This window comes from Coturnix japonica, chromosome 10, assembly GCF_001577835.2.
Source record: "Coturnix japonica isolate 7356 chromosome 10, Coturnix japonica 2.1, whole genome shotgun sequence".
NCBI classification, from domain to species: Eukaryota; Metazoa; Chordata; class Aves; order Galliformes; family Phasianidae; genus Coturnix; species Coturnix japonica.
The window spans coordinates 9,325,318-9,343,003 of NC_029525.1; the positions used below are offsets into that span (position 1 = coordinate 9,325,318).

A 17,686-nucleotide genomic window follows, 5' to 3' on the forward strand; every position below is an offset into this window, starting at 1 on the left:
GCACCCTGATGCCTCTCAGAAGGTCTTGATACTTGTTTGTGATTCTGAATGTACCCAAACATTGTATTTCAAAAAGGTTCCCACTGGAGTGTCACGTTTGTGCATGTAAGTTTGTGTAAATGGATGTTGGTTTGCTTACTGAAATATGTCACTGAATTCTCTTGAGGATTACAAATTTAATTCTGAAAAGCAAGTGGAGAAGTATAGCAGGTCAACTTTGAAGAGTGCAGCAAGTCTCCAACTGATATCTAATACAACTAGACCGTTATCTAATAGACCTGGTGATAAGCAAAGAGACCAGCTGTTACTTCTTAAGAAATTAAGGAAGAAATCCTTAAAACAATCTTCAAAAGCATGTTTGGAGATTCTTAACTAGTCTCTTTCCATGAAGCACCTGCATCCTTTCGGTGCTCAAAAGCAACTACCCTACTTGGCATGACAACCTCCCAGACTAAGCTGTAGTCTGTTTTACCGCATCATGACTGGCAACACACTAACACCCAAACAGGCTCAGAGATGCACGTCTTTTCACTTGCTGTTTCCCAAATAAATCATTTGAAGATGGTATCATTAGTAGGCTTTTTAATTGTTCTGCAAACTCTTGCAAGGAACCCAGTGTCTGAGATTTGTGCAAGATCTTGAAAGCCAAGGCAACATGGGAAAAATCAGTCCAATCATTGTCATTGAAATGAGAAATGCTGCCCCTGATTAGACAGAAGTGCTGCTCTTTGCTCAGATAAAGTGTGGCGGTTTCTAACTTCTGAAGTTTTCTGTTCCAGATTTGAATGAATTACAAACAATGCTTTTCAAAACCTGACTTCAATTTAAAAAGAGAAGATCCTTAGAGTAGTGGTGCTCCTGCCATTGTGGCCAAAGGGTGTGAAGAAGGGTTTCTACAGAGGAGATTCTGTTCTATCTCACTGAGATTCATAAGTCTGCATTTTGTCAGTGAAGAAAGAAGCACAGCTTATCACCTCCCTTATTAAAAAAGGAACTCAAAATCAGGCATGGTATAAACACAACGGGATCCGCTTTGCTAAACTTAAATGTTACCATCCTGGTCCTATGAGCCTTGGATGAAAATGGATTTGTTGAAGAAAGAAAGATCTTTCTTTCTTTCTTTTGAAGAAAGACCCAAGGAAGATTTCAAAGAAAGATATTCAGTACTACAGAGACTAAGCACAGGATAAGCAGAGCACAGAACAACGCATCAGACAGAGACTGGAGATTGAAAAGTTGGACGTTGAAGAAGTCAATGATGGAAAGATATTGCAAGTTGTTATTTAAATGACATTCTAACATCAAAATTAAGAACAGCTTTGAGAAATCAGATACCACTTATTTCCACTGACACTACTCAAAAACTTGCAGAGAACACAAGAAAGAGATGCCTTTCTAGCAAGCCTGTGGAGCTAAGAAGCATGGGCTGTGAGTAAGAATGGAATTAGAGAATTAAGAAAAAAACAAACAAGATTTGCTATTGATTCTTCCTCATTTAGATATTTTATATATATATGGACTAGGCTTTCAGATCTCATGAGAAAATTTTAGAAGAAAAAACGAACGTATTATGAGTTTATAAGGGTAAGAATATCAGAGAAATAATTGCTGTATCCGACATACACAGAATGCTTTAAAATCTGACTTCTCTTAACAGGAAAAAAAACCAAACAACAAAAACAAACCAAGACTTCTCTGGACTGTTTCTTTGTAAAACAGAATGTAAAAGTAGCGCCAGTCAAACCAAAGGTACACGCAGTGCAGCATTTTACTTCCAACTCTGACCAATATGAGATGCCTGAAGATGCCTGTAAGAGCATGGCAAACACAGTGATGTTCCCACAGAAATCTCTCCTGGCCACAAGCATTCTGTGGCTCAGGAAGCACAGAGGTGGTGACTGCATTTCAGAGTTCTCTTTGGTGTTTTCTACTAACCAACTCTGGAATCCCTGAAGTTTTACACAGTTGGTATTTAACAGCATCCTTTGGTGCTTATGAAAATTGTATGAAGAGCCATTTCTAGTTTGTTTTCCTTTTTAAAAAAGTTTAACCTGATGTTCTGCTGGTCTCATTTGTTTTACAATTAGAAAGTAATCAGAGAACTTATAACACATAACATCTTGCAATAGATAGCTGAAGGCTTTTGTATATTGAAACATCTTGCAAGCAGAAAGCTCATATGACATTATGGGAGAAGGAGCAGAGGTTCCTTTTCCCAGTTCTGCTCATTTAATATTCCCAAACCACTGCATAACAATTCCTGTTCTCTGGGTTCAGTATTTTCAAGTTCATATACTATAACCAAAACTTCTAATATAAATTCTGTAAAACATTTTATATTACGCTATAATGCACTGAGAGATGATTTTACAACACAGTTTAACCAGATGAAGATCAGCTGTTCTCCCTCTTTTTTCTATTTTTTTTTTTTAAATCATTGGAAAAATGAGCATCTTTGCAGACCGAGATGTTCAATAGAGAGCACTACTTCACATCTCAAACCTTAAATAGAACAAATGCACCTCACTTAACTCAGTCCTTAAGCAAAACAGATATCTTAAAGGTTAAAGTAAACAACTTTTCTCAGTTGCGATGTATTCAGCTATTGAAACTCTACTCTCAGTGGAATTCTGCCCTAGTGGGAGGAAGATGCAGAAAAAACAAATTCTACCAGAATAGCGGAGCAACATTTTAACACCGAACAGTTCTTGAATGCTATTTCAGCACGTAAGAAGTTTAGTTTCCATGATAAGCATCTTCAGAAGTACATTCAGAGAGCACCTTTCTGCTGATTGCAGGGCACCATCATCCACCAACTTGTACAAGTATATGCAAAAAAAAAAAATCAGACCTCATTGTTACCCTCTTGTGTGCCTGCACATAACAGAACATCATGGCATAAAAAAAGTAACATAATTAATGATATGTTTAGGGTTTGTTTTGTTGTTGTTATTTTCTTACATGTGCAAACTATTACTATAGTCGTTCATTTTTCTCTTCCTTAGATTACTTAAAGCATTCTGCTCCTGACAGCATTAACATACCAGCCAAACTGTCCAGCAGATTTTTTTTTTTTTTGCTTTAAATTTTTTTGCATTGATTAAATTAACAATATATATTATTAAAATGTTCAGCTGTGACTGCAATTTGTACTGTCACCACTGGCACTTCATGCGGTGTGCCAGGCATGCTCCCAAGTGGAGAGTGGTTTTAAGAATAGGGATGTGGTTCTTCAAGAAGCCTGAAGCCATCAGACACCACAATCTATAAACAGCAAACTGTTTAGTTACTGACTCACATGAACAGTACATAAGCCTCACCTCACAAATGCATGTTTAAGCAGACACATAATGGCTATTTATCCCTTGATCACACTGGCAATATCAGTAATAACTAAAAGTGCACATAGTTTGCAGTTAGCACAGAGTGCTTTGAATCAGCTGCTTCTGGACAACAAGCAATGGTTTGGGGAGTTCCTGGTCTTTCAGTATTATTTCTTGTATATCACCTTCAGTGTTAGCTTGAAGGTGATTAAAAATTACAATCAGGAGGGAGCATGGACATTTTCTGGATAGCTATATTATGTCCTTACAAAACAGAGCAGTAACAAGAGTTATAAAAGTCTGATTGTATCAGCTCAGATACAATCATTCTCAATATCTTGCTAACATCTTACCTCACCAATATCTTAATGTGTGGTGGGAAGGAATGACATCTGCTGCCGCTAACTCAATGACCTGAAAGTGTCTTGAGCAGGATTTAGAATATATCGGTTGAGACAAGCAGGCCACCCAGAAAGACCAAATGTCATGACTGGCCTCCAGAATATTTCTCCTCTTTCACAGTGCAAGGTAATAATTTGATCAGTTTGGCTTTAACATCTGCTGCTGGTTGAGATCTCCAACAGGCTTTTCCAACTGAGATACATTTTGAACGTTATTAATTCCCATGACCTAGTGTCAAAGTCTGATAGAGAAAGTGATCTGGTTGCCTTATCTTCCAGTATTTAATAACAGTACTGCACAGAAACAGCTGGAAACAATATCACATTAGCTGTAATAAATTTTCAGAAGACTTTGTTGAAAATAGCTCAGATCTGGTAGAGCCAAATCAGAAAACAGCCTTATAAATCAACAGCATGTAGAGGAACAGCCACATGAGTACATTGCTCCAGATGATTACCTCATCTGGTTACGTAGGACACAATCGGAAGTAAACTGATATCTAACAAAGTCATATGGAAATCCGGGTACAATTTTGTCCCAAACTTAAAGTCCTATTTTTTCCTCAATTAAAATAAAGTCAGATTTTGACACATAGTAATCTTTAAGCTGTGAATGGGCTCTGCAGCACCTCTTCACATTTTAATAGAAGCTTAGTATGCAGGAACTTTATCAATCTCTGGGCCTGCTCTGGTATCATGCACAAATTGAGTTACCTAAGTTTTCACTCTGTTGTTGTTTTCATCTTAAATAATAAAGTGTTACACATTTAAATAAAACACTGGTCATATTTTTGTTCAGTGTCTAAGTAAAGGAAAAGCATTGTGATGAAATTAACCAGCAAACATTTACAGACTTGTAAAAGACAGTGCCTATAGCTGTGGCAATTAGCAGATTAATTAGTGCAGGGACAACACGATACCCTAGAGAGAAAACAGGACTGCTCCCTTTGATCTCTGCTTTGACTTCGACACACATTTCAGAACAGCAGCATTAGAAAATGCTTTTACCAAATGCCAGCATCAGTACAGAGAAAATAAGTTGGGTTAAAATCTATCACAATAAGACTATGAGTATATTCATACAAGTTTTGTTATATTGAGCTGCAGGTACTTTTCATTTCTCCAAGTTTCTTCTAAATGACTTTTCACAGCAATTCAGTATGCAAACCTGCATCTTACTTTCAGTTACGTAAAATACATGTTAGCCATATGTTTTTAATTAATAAAAATGAATGGTTAAAATTAGAATAACAAACAAGAAATCATTTGAGCTTTTGACTGCTTTAAATCACAGTTTGAAGTATCACGGTGCTATCCTTGTCTCTGAATAAATTGGTTCCTGATGCCCAGAAGGCACTAGAAATGCATCTCCATTTAAAGAACTGACTGGGTGCCACACACAGATGTATTCTCAGAATAGCAAAAAGCTTGAACAGGTGCAGGCAGGCAGGGAATTGTGTGTGAATTGTAGGCATGTGGTGAAGGATCTAGAAAGAGCCCAGCTCTAACATCCCAGGCATTTTCTGTATTGGTTTGAAACTCCATCTCTAAACATTCAATTTTCATGTTTACATCTACCTTTTTAATAAAAACAAAGAAAAATAACCACAAAGGAATAGATAACCTGGGATAAACATTTCTTACTTTGTGAGCATACGCAAAGGTGGAATTTAGCTTCAGTTACAAAAGGCTTCCCATATTATGAACTATGCAATAAACATACAATGAATTCTCTATCCACTTGAATTCCTTGGACTAAGTATAAAATGATACATTGATTTTAGGAACACATTCTATAACAGTGTTTAATTTTGAGGTAAATCTGGTTTATTCCAAGAGCAGTTAATCAAGACAGATTGATTTCTGACAGCTGTTACTGTTTGAAAATTTAATATTCAGGAATTTTTCTATATTGATTTGAAAGGGCATCTGTTTCTAAAATGTGTAAAGTTTTGATAAAGCAGAGATCATTTCCCTGCTTTCATTTTGTACAATAAAGCTGCTCTTAATATTCTTATCTTCTAATATTGATTGCTAAACAGAGTGACTTTATCATATCATCAGTTTTTAAGAAAATCATTGAAGTCAGCTGGGTTTTCTATTCCAGAATGGAGGAATCATATGATCCAGTATCATCACCATCTTTGTTGCAGTGAGAAAATAAAACTAATGATTTTTATCCGTATAAGAGATGGATGGAGAAATAAAGGCTGCATTAAACCAGATTTTTAAGTAATACACTTATTAATAAAAGTGAGAAATCATAAATTTAGCTTTAGTGAATGAAGTAAGTTTCATTCTATTACAGATTTGGTAACATCAACCTTGTTTGATGAACTACTGGAGATTCACACCAAAGATTTCTTTCAGCCTCTCTCTCACCCCCATGCATCTTATTTACCCATCCATGCTGGAAAACTCCAGATTTTTACCTGGAAAGTACCAGATCACTACGTTTGTGAGTCCTCTGGCCAGCCAAAGGTGTTATAGTTCAGACAGAGTGCAAAACTGAACGGCCTTCTCTAAACAAGACAGCAGCATCTTGCAAAGTGGAAGGTGAACTTGTGACTGTTATCTACACAGTTATGCCATATTTTGAAAGCAATTACACAGCTCACATAGAAGTTAAATCATAATACGTACAGGAAACATTCTAGAGGAAAGAACTTGAAGTCAATCAAAAGAATATAGAAATTAAACCAAAAGCACTGAAAGACAGATCTGGTTCATATTCAGTGTAAAATTTCAACACTAGATGCAGTGCAAATCATCAGTGAGCTGAAGAAATTCCCAGGTTGGAAACTTGGTTTAGTACCCATAGATTGAAGTTGGCTACTTGGGAAATCTAAGAGTGCCAAAGAGAAAGTAAAATTGGATCCTCCACCCCATTCCTTCAGTAGAAGCAAAAGTAGTTTTGACTCACAAAAATACTTCCAAATTAGAGTGCTAAGGATGGGAAGAGTTTCTGAAATACAGCTGAAATTGCTCAAAAAAGAGGAATAAAGGTCAAACCAAATCCAATTCACTGAGGTAACAAATCAGAAAATCTTCCATCTTTCCATTATTTGCAATTCTGTAATTCCACTCCCCCTCCCCACTTCACAAGAAAGTATCTTTTAAAGTTCTTTGTTTTTAGATAAATAACTGTCAAAGAAATGTAATAGCTACAAAATATGATGGTCCTAAAGTAGGTCTGTAAATAGTGGCTAGTAATATTTCCTTTTATCTACCACTGAAACACATCTATATCTGGCAGCAATGTAATACCACTTCAGATGTGTGCAGCAGAAATAATCAGTTCAGTATAAGAGTGAAGTATATTTTGCCTCAAAGATTTCATAAAAATTGGACTCAACCAACAGAAAGAACCACATCATTCTAGCAAGTCACTCCTTGATGCATAACACCAAGGAACAGCCTTTTACACTCACTCTCATGTCAATGGGAAGTAAAAAATCTAACATTTCATCAGCATAACTGACTGTTTCAGGATGACGGAATAAAGCTATTCAAAGCATTTCTTTGGCCAACAAAGTTGCAATATCATTCATGCACTTGTTTCTAGACTATTAAAAATGCAAAACAAAAGCATGAAGCAATGAGATGTATTGTGGCCTTTCCAATTTAATGAAGACAGTCGATATCCCTCACCCAATATTCTGACTTGAGATACATCTATGTATCTATGTACATATAATCTATGTATATAGATTGTTTACAGAAGCTCAGATAAAATTCTAAAAAGTTTTCTGTTCTGCAAGTTCTAAAGAATCCATTGCTTTCCTGTTTTATATAATTTGCTCTTTTAAACCTGTGAGAGAAAAAACAGCTTATTTTGCTCTCAGGAAGGATATCGTGGAAGCATTGAGACATTTGTTGCTATATTAAGGCTTGCACTTACAAAATAAATTATGAGCTGTATTTCTTAGCTTTTCTGAAAACCAGGTCAGAGCAGAAAGGACTGCAAACCATGAACCACAACTTCCTCATGGTATTTTAGTCTCTAAAATAATTAACGCACAACACTGTCATCCTGCCGAGAATGTCACTCCTGATTCAATCACACTGAGATTAAATTGGACCTTCACTTTTAAAATATACCACATCCTGCTTCAGTAGGAACTTTGCTGAACCAGAGTGATGAGAGAAGTGGGAATATATTAAAGTGACAATTCCATTAAATATTTTGAAGGCTGAATGAAAGGGTTTGATACTCTGAAATTAGAGCTTCCATATTCTCTCCACTTGCCAAAGCAATTTCTAAAGGAAAACTTCTGCGGGTTATTCTGAAATAATGAGAAAGCCCAGCGTGGAGATGGCACCTGTGGTCATACTTTAATGGAACTGATGATGCAAGGACATATATGAAATATAACCGAGGAAGGTCAAGGCTACAACAAACCTTATCACTTCACATTAGGTATTGGAGCCTGCTGTTTTCCTGACTGTTACGCACTCATTTCATAGATACTGTATTTGAACATAGTTGCTTAAAGTATGCACGCAGTCCAGTCTCTCTTCTTTGTTGCTGACTCGAACCAAGAAACACAGAAAAAAATACTGCCACATGAAGGTTGTTTGGCACCCTAGGTGAGCTGCTAGCACACAGCCTTGTAATAAAATAATCACTGTCACTTTCTAGCAGGCTCAGTGTGTAGGCCAAGTACTAAATCAACTAACAAAGTAAAGAAAAACATGACTAAGACCTCCAACCCTACCACCTCTAAAAGCACAATTTCACCCATAAACAAACACAGGGGCTGCTTTACTGATTTTCTTTTTCAACAGACTGCTTCAGTTTCCACAACCTTTGGTTTGGCACTGTCTGTAAATACTAAAACATTTAGACATTTAAAAAACACCAGGAATTCCTGACGGTTCGAAGGGTTTGTCTATGTGGATGTCAGACGTTTCTCTGTTATCAGGACCCAGGGTGCATTTAATCTACAAAGAGATCAGTTGGCCTACATCATTAACACACTTCTACAAACAGTGGATAAAACAGTTTTAAATTACCAGAAGTTGCATCATTATGGATTATTATTTTAGCATTGTTAGTCTTCTATAATATGATGTTGCTCCCCCTGGAATACAGATTAAAATAGGAACCAGATGTGCTTTTTCATGACCAGATCGAAAAAGATAAACATCCTGAAAATAAATTCAAATAAAAAGGATGCCCTGAGGGTGTTTCTCAAAACTGAAGAGGGAGAGCATATGTATCTTCAGAAAGGTGGGGCAGGAACTGAGAAAAACCTCAAAACCAGATCTCTCCTCTTTTACAAAAAGAACTAAGAAACATGGAACAATCTGGTCCTTCAGACACCTAATTTGGTTACACTACAATGCACCATTATCTTAAAACCCTGTGAAGGAAAAAAAAAAAAAACAACAAAAAAAAAAACCCAAAAATCAGTATTTTCAGGTTTGCTTACAAATGAGCAAGAAATAAAGCTCATAGGAAAAAAAAAAAAGTGACTGTTTTATATCTGGATCTCTATATTTTACAGGAATACTGCTTTGGTTTACAAGCCTGTAAATACGATATGAGAGTTCCAAAAATAATCTTCAGCTCCAGAGAGCCACTAAATGGAGGCCTTATCTTCTTGCCAATCCTGATGGGAGCTCTTTTTGTGCTAAATGCAAGCTAGTATCTGGAATCTTGAAAACTGTGACTAAGACATAATGGGACTGTTTTGCAGAATAGACCAGCTGTTTTCTCCACATGCATTGGAAAAGATCAAGATTTCCATTCACAAAGGAACAGGGATCACATGCCGCAAAAGGAATTTCGGGATCAATCCTCAATGTCTCAGTTTCTACAACAAATTTCTGTGTGGCCATACTGAAGCCAGATACTTTTCCTTTCTACATTTCAGCATCCAGGATAGGCACCAAAGACCATGCAAAAGGGAGCTTCTCTACTTTCTTCAGTAAGCGTGCAATTGAATGGGTTTCTTGAGCAGGAAAACAAAACAAAACAACCAACAAACGACAACACAAAACAAATCATAGACTCACAGAGTCATTCAAGTTGGAAAAGACCTTAAAGATCATCGAGTCCAACCATAATCTAACCATACAACCCAACTCTAACAACCCACTGCTAAGTCATGTCCTTGAGCACCACATCCAAACAGTTTTTAAACACAGAGAGGAATGGTGACTAAACCATCAATCACATCAGTGTCTTTGTCCCTTATCTACCTAACTTTCATGAGAACTAGAAGAGTCCCAGGTTGACCTTGCTCAGCACCAACTCTAATTGCTACTATCCTGGTTACCTCAGATGAAAGGAACCTTGGGAAAAGCACAGGTCTCGCAATTGGATCTGCTAAACTTGCCTTGAAACAGTACAGTTTATAAAAGCAAAACAGAGAACTTATTTCTGGCTTTTATGACAAACAATTATTGTGTGAACAAAGCTTTTTCCCTGCGTGGTACAACTGTCTCTAGAAATCTTTTATTGCACATGAGTTGAGTCAAAATACATTGAATATTCAATATATTCACACTAAACCTAGAAGTGATTCCACACAGCAGAGCTTCATACATATTTGATTTGTCAGATTATGTTATTTCTTTCCTAAGTTTTGAAAGAAAACAGTAGACAGGAGGAGAGGGGATTTGTATGAGAAATTCCTTGATCCTTCCCTGCACTTTGGTAAAATGACCTCAGGCTATTTGAGCTATTTTTTACCTACACAGTATTCCCAATTTTGTAGCTCTTGTTTCTTCTGACTTTCTTTACATGTTAGGAGCTCCTTACTTTCTTCTTTCTCAGGCTTCACATCTCTCTCTCACTTCTTATGGCATTTGCCAGGATTTTTCTATTATTTCTTCTCTTTCAGTGATTGTAATGCAATTTAGTTTCCTTCAACCCATAGCAGACTCTCTGTTCTCTTCCATGTGCTAGCACCTGTTGGTACATTAACAGACCCCTTTGGATGCCTGAAGATGCTCAACTATCTCCTTGTGCAAAGGCTGACCAATCCTGCCAACTCAGACAATAAGCTACACAAGAAGAATGTGGATATTGAAAAGACTGATATTTGATCAAAGAATTTTTTGATACATTTGCTGTGTTTGTGATAACAGTGCCTGTAACTATCACAGAAATTGTTTGGTTAGAAGAGTCTAAAGTAAAATTATTTGATCCTCACATTGTAGAAAGAAGCAGAAGCACCTTGACTCAATACTGCAAACATCCCTCTGAAGGCATAAGAATACTTTGACAGTGCAAAATATTTCTAAAGGAATAAATGTCAGCTTTTGCTTATTTTTAAATGTTTAGTGATTCTACTCTTCCTATTGATTTGCACTAAAAATTGTGGAAATCAGCAAGTATAAATTTTCTTCTGATGTTGGAGCAGTTGATATTAAGACTGCAAAACCAAAAACTCTGAACCTGGTAAATCCATCCATGCAAACTTGCTTCATTTTTGTGGACATAATCAAGTGCTTATTCCACAGCAGTACAAAGAGAGATACATCCATCACAGAATCTCACCGAATCATCGGAGTTGGAAGGGATTTCTGGAAACTGTTTATCCACCTCCTGCTAAAGTAGGTTCTCTACAGCGGGTTGTGCAAGCGGGTTTTGAATATCTCCAAAGACGGAAACTCCACAGGTTCTCTGGGCAATTTTCTCCAGTACTCCATAACCCTCCAAGTAAATGAGTTCTCCCTTGGTACAGAACTTCCTGTGTTCCAGTGTGTACCCAGTGCCCCTTATTCTGTTTCTGGGCATCTCACTGAAAAGTGCCTGGCCCCAAGCACTTGTCCCTCGCCCACTGAGGTATTTCTGAGCATCGATAAGATCAAGGTTGTTTTCTTCTCAATGCTGATATAATGTCCATTAAAGTCACATTGGTTGCAAGGCCATGGAATAAAGTAGAGGAAAGGGCATTACTGACAAAATCTCACAGTCCTCATCTAAGGGCTGTAACAAGGTTTTAGCATACTTTAAGATAACCATCTATTCTTCCACAGGCTTCACAGTCAAGAAAAGATAAACATTTTAGACACCGACAGGATTTGTCAGAAAGGGCACAGACCATTTACTTGCATAGAAAAACTGTTCTGTAACTAAAGATTATAGAATACATGTTAAATTTGATAAACTATTCACCAGAGACATCTTAGAAACCAAGAATTTATACCAGATGCTGCCAACGTATTGTTCATTCCTAACAATGCTATGAAACAAACAAATAAACAAAGGCATGATCTTCGGAGAAGGATTTTATTGCAATGCGGTTAACTAGCAAAAAATTGACTGTTCAAATTCTTTCAAGTAAAGAAATAAATAAATATTTGAGAAAAGAGTGATTTTATCTTCTTAGTCTGTGTTTTGTGTTTTGTTTTGTTGTTTTTTTTTTTTTTTGTAAGAACTGGATCTAAAAATAAAAAACACACTCAGTTGGCTCCCATGCTCAGAAAAGTAACGTTATTGCTGGAGCTGATACACCACCTTCTGTGTTTATAAACCATTTCTTTTTTTCATATGTATCAGGAAAACCAAAATGTGGTATATATACACACGAGAATGTTTTAAAATCTATTTCCAAGGTACAGAATATTTATAAGATGTCACATGCACTTATTTTTTATGCTTAGCAGTCTCCAAAATCACATAATTCCTACGTGAATAATGGGCATTCTTATGAACATCATCTTCTCAAACATGATGCAGATTTTTTTAAACATATGCCACAGTTTTTCATCTGCAACGGAGGAGATTTAAACATTGAAGCCATTGAAGTAAAAGGTTGGTAGTCATACATTCTTTGTAGTCACACAAAGTCAGTTCAGAAAAATGTTCTTTTAATACAGAAAAAGATTTGCTGCAGTAACATGTGGTCACGCATGGCATAGCCATGCAACATGTAGAAAAACTAGTCAGATGCTGCAGATTCAGTCAATCCAGTATCCTAGGTTGAAAAGCTACCACTGCTCTACACAAATTGCTATCAAGGCATCAAGTTTTCTTTCCTCTTTAGTACTGAAATTTAAAATGTTGCCTGCTATGGGAGAAAACGAAATTCAGATGACTTAGGCCTTGGTTTTTCCTCTGTCTCTTTATCACCTCCCAAACATTCTGCATTCCAATTACACTTAGCAGTAGTTTTTAGGTATGAATGGATAAAATTTAGCTACAATGGACTGTCTTTGTCAAAAGTAAGTGCAAAAAAAAAAAAAAAAAAGAATAAAAAAAATTGCAACTGAAATGCTTTTAAAGCATAGAAATTATCTGAGCCATGTAATAATTATGATAAGCAAAGCAAGCCAGGAGTGAAGAGGCAGATTAGACCTGTATCAGTTCTGATTCAGATCTGTTTTAAAGCCTGACCTTCATCAGCTGCCAACAAAATTCTATCCTTGCTAATGCTGTAAGCCCAGCAAATAACTACTTAACAGTGTAACAGCTGCAGTGGGAGACATTTAAACTCAAGAAAGTACAGCTGTTCACCAACAGAACAGATCAGTCCTTGAATCTACAAAAGAACTACATGTATAGAGAAGCAGGACGGTACCTTGGAATAAAAACTACCTTTGTTCTAGGCAACAAAATGTCACATCTTGCCTAAACTCTCTCTCTGGAACTCTGAAAGGAGCCTTGCAATTCTGACACATTCTCCATTTTCCATGTGCTTTGAATGCAAAGGCATTTTGAAACTTTGCTCATTATATTCAAGCCACAGAAAATCTGGTCCACTGGTCCATGCCAGACGCCTCAGGAACCATGCTGACACACCTGTTATAACCCTGCACCTGTGCCTGGCATCTGACTACAGATCACAGCATCCTTACATCCTCCTTTCACACTCCTATCAAATGATGACTCTGGCCTGAAGTCACACAGATTTAGTACAATATCATGGACTTCATTATCAGACAGGGAATGGAGAAAAGTGAAGAAAGTGGTGGAGTACACACTGTAAATCAATTATTAACACAGTTTCTCTATTAAAGGCCCACTTATTAAGTTCACTCAGTTCTGAAAATGCTTATTTGTCATCCAAATGATAAACAACTGGAAAGTACTACAGCTGTGACTAAATGGTGTCCCTGTCTCAGACAGGTGTTTAATAACATACAACTATTACAGAGAATTGCTCTTTCTCTGAATTTACTCACAATTTTCTGAATTTACAAATTATGTGATTACCCATATAGATATTTTCTATTCCTTTTGTTGTTCATTTGTATATACATCAGCTAAAGATCTTGATGTTAGGTGAGTGAGTCTCAGTGAAAACATTGTCCTTTCAGCATCTGCATGGGAATATCAAGTATTTGAAGAAAGGAAATATGCTTGGGAGAAAGAAAAAAAGAAGAAAAAGCAAAGAAAAAAGAATGAAACATGCACTTTGCAGGAGCAAAGGCTAGGAACAAGCCTCCAGAAAACCCATACTACCTACTCAGAATACATTAATGTGATTGAAAGCCAGATGTTTAGCTGTGTAAATCACTGCAATATGATAGAAATCTGACTCATAAATCATTCTAATCTATGTACGAATATATTACCCATAATTTTATATCTTTAATGTTCTTTTAAAATGTAACTATTAGTCAGGAGATGACAAGAGTTTACTTTGATAACATTAGTTTGGCAGTCTCTGTGAGTATGCAGTATGATACAGACTTTAATCTGTGTCATCATTCTTTTCCTCACAAGTTTCCTCCCTAAGTTAATGCACAAGATAAATAACTGGTGTTTTGTGCCCTAGGAGTACATTACCCCAAAGCACCAGTAATTTTTCAACATGGGGCACGTATGTGTGTGTGATTAAGTTTTTAAAATTCCATCCCAGGAGCGCTGTTGCATCCAGAGTACTCAACTGGAAGTAGTACACTTCAGATCTATCACCGCTCTTTGATTACTGAAACTGCCAGCTCTAGCAGGCTGTAAGCAAATTCAGGTCCCACATATTCTGGGCCATGCCAAAGATTTTACTGTAGGTTCGTGATCAAACAAAAAACTGCTTCTGTGTAAACCCTGGTTTCACTTCAAGTTTTGGAAATATTCCTGTTATATTTTCCTTGCCTACTGACTGTCTCTGTATTTTGGTCCCCATCCCTTGCTCAGCTTTCTGCAGTAGCCCTTCTGAATCATCTTCCTTTCTTCGGTGCCAGCTCCTCCTTCCCCTGCGTGTTCCTGGCAGTGTTCAGTCCCACTCCCCTAATTAAATCCTAGTGCTCTCTCACTCAAAACATTCTATCACAAATTCAGACCACTTGCTATCTCTGCTCCAGACAGCCAGCTTTCAGATCACTTAAATAGTATAGATACATACCTATTAGATTACCCACTACTAAGTGACATTGCAATCCTTTCCATTAAATACAAGCATTTATCTATACATGATGTTAAGTCACACGTCATTCTAGTTCTTTTCCATGATGAGATACTAATTAGAGATATAATGAAATATTTGAGTAAGAAGATAATTTTCCATTCTCAATCAACCTTTGTTCAGTGAGGTATATATGCAGTGTTAGAAGATGAATGAAGACACAGTCGAAGAACTAGGAAAAAAATAGGTGGAAAACTGTCCTCCAAATCTGCCTTCAGATGGAAGGTCCAATTAAAAGGAACTAACATTGTTTTCTAAGATAAAAAGACATGCAGATAGGCTAATAATCAGTATTATTGTGGTAATGAAGTTTCATTCTTGTCTTAGACTTCATACACGAATTACATTTTTGTTATGGTCAATAAAGTGTTTAACTATCAAGTAAATCACAAGAATTAAGCTATGTGGAGCTAGGTGAAGGGTTAGAAGTTTCTGGCTTGTCTGAGTACTTAAAAAAACAAACACAAACACACTGTGTGCATATTTCATCCTTGAATATCTGTGCACAGCTATGCTCCAAGTTAAAAGCAAAGTTTGAAGAGATCATTTCACATTTATTGCTAATAATATAAAATTTATAATTGCAGGTGAATTTCATAAGAAATTTCCATCCCATTTTAGCTATTGCCACAGGATCCTAATATCCAGCTTCTTCAGTTTAAAGTCTAACACTGAGACTACCTTCTTACTGTCTCCAATTCTGAGACTTTTGGCAGATGTTCTAAAGCAAATTGGAAATGGATTGGGGAACAACGAGCAGTAGAATGTCAGGTACGTGTTGCCCTGAAGGCAAATTTAAATGGAGAGTTTTCTTGGTGTGATTTTTTATTTTTTATATAAACTGCCTTGATGACCCAATGCAAAACTTGGATGGCACATATTACACAACTTTCCTAACTAAAAGCAAAGTTATTTTCACTTTCTCCTTTCCAGTATGTGCACTGCCCACAGCACTGCTGCAAGGGAACGCAAGCGAGCAGGAAAAATGCATGAGTTAGTGCAGAGGGGGCAGGTTTTAATATTAAAGCACATTTTTGCCAATTTTCACATGGCCACTATACTTAGATTTATTTCATTGAATACAGTCTTTGCTAGAGAAATACAAAACTGTCAGCATTTCAAGTCAATTTCTCTGTATCATTAAAGACTCGCTTGGGATTCAATTTGCAAAGCCCTTAGTGTGCAAGTTTGTAAGAAGTCAGAGGAAGACGTGCCTGTCAAGCTAAATATTCCATAGAATTAAAATAATTTAAGAAGGTTTTTAGTTGTGCCTGGTTTTAAGAGTGAGTTAAACCCATGCAAAAAATCATGACTTGCACATGCAGATGAAGATGGCATCCTTTCATAAAAATTAAGCAGCTGTACTTGTGCATCAAGACAAATGTGCGTGATTAAATAAAAATACAGTCAAAGGATTTTTTAAAAAGTTACATAACTAGAAAATGTGAGAATGTTGAAACTATCAGCAGTTATTCTTTAATTACGTTGGCCACCAACTAAGCTTATAGCTCGTGCCTTATTTAAACTTGTTTTATTCTAAACAAAACTTCTTAAAGATCTGAACTGAAACACAGCAGAAAAACACAGAAAATGATTATTTTTCAGACTCAAGAGAAATACACGTCGATGCCCAGACCACGTGTAGCTCCAGCTTCCCAGATCTGACACCTCAGGTACAGATCCTTCTTCTGTAACTAACTCTCAAAAACAATAGCTTAGCAAGGAATTAAAAAATTAAAACCAGTTTGGATCTGAAAGTGAAAGCTGTTACTGCTCATAAAGAAATCCACACAGAATATTTACAAAACCATTTTTACTTGGATCTTACTTTGCTGAGTAAAACACAGTTTACATGCTACCTTTGGTTGCTTTCTTTTTAATACACAACAGATAAGCCTTTTAAATACCACAGATTTTTTTCATTGCTATCATTCTGTAGTCAGACTGTGGAATAGAACTGAGAACACACTGATATAAATCCAGCAAATGTACTGGCAAAAACACAATTGGGATAAATCACTGCAGCCCCACTTCTGGTCAGAATGGTAGATATGGGTTGACAAGACACAAAGTCAAGGCAGAAACAACTGTAATCACAATTTACAAGGGTTAATTTAATGAAAGTCTCTTTGTGTATCTACTGTGGGCATTCAGCCTTTGGAAGTCACATAATGTCATGTACGTACCAAGCCCTAGCTGAACTAGGAAAACTAGGCTGAGTCACAGAATATAGAGAACAGTTCAATATGCTGAAATGGAGATACTAAAAAAATTGATCACCCTTGGATTCTGAGTGGAAAATGGTTATAAATAAACGAAATGTGTGACAAATGGGATTAATCCAAGGGAGCACTAACAGCGAAGCTGGGTACTTCAAGGAAGTAAATGACTCATTCCCTGTATAAAGAAAAGGCTGTGTAATACAAGGTCAAGTAGTCCCTTCTACCTTTGATGTTTACTTAGGATCATCCCAGTGAAAGCCCCCATGCTATTTGTGTCCCCCTTACCACAAGGTGGCACGTATGTACTCTGCATGGTGTTTAGCTGCCTCTGTACAGCATTTCCATTATTTTCTAAGAAGTAACTGTTATCCATTTCT

The 17,686-nt window shown here is 36.7% G+C and overlaps 1 protein-coding gene across 8 annotated transcripts in view; it reads right to left on the minus strand.

Moving 5' to 3' along the window:
- The window catches only part of LOC107318736 (protein FAM227B-like), a 123,153-nt gene that overhangs the window by 58,504 nt on the left and 46,963 nt on the right, over positions 1-17,686 (minus strand). The window lies entirely within an intron of this gene.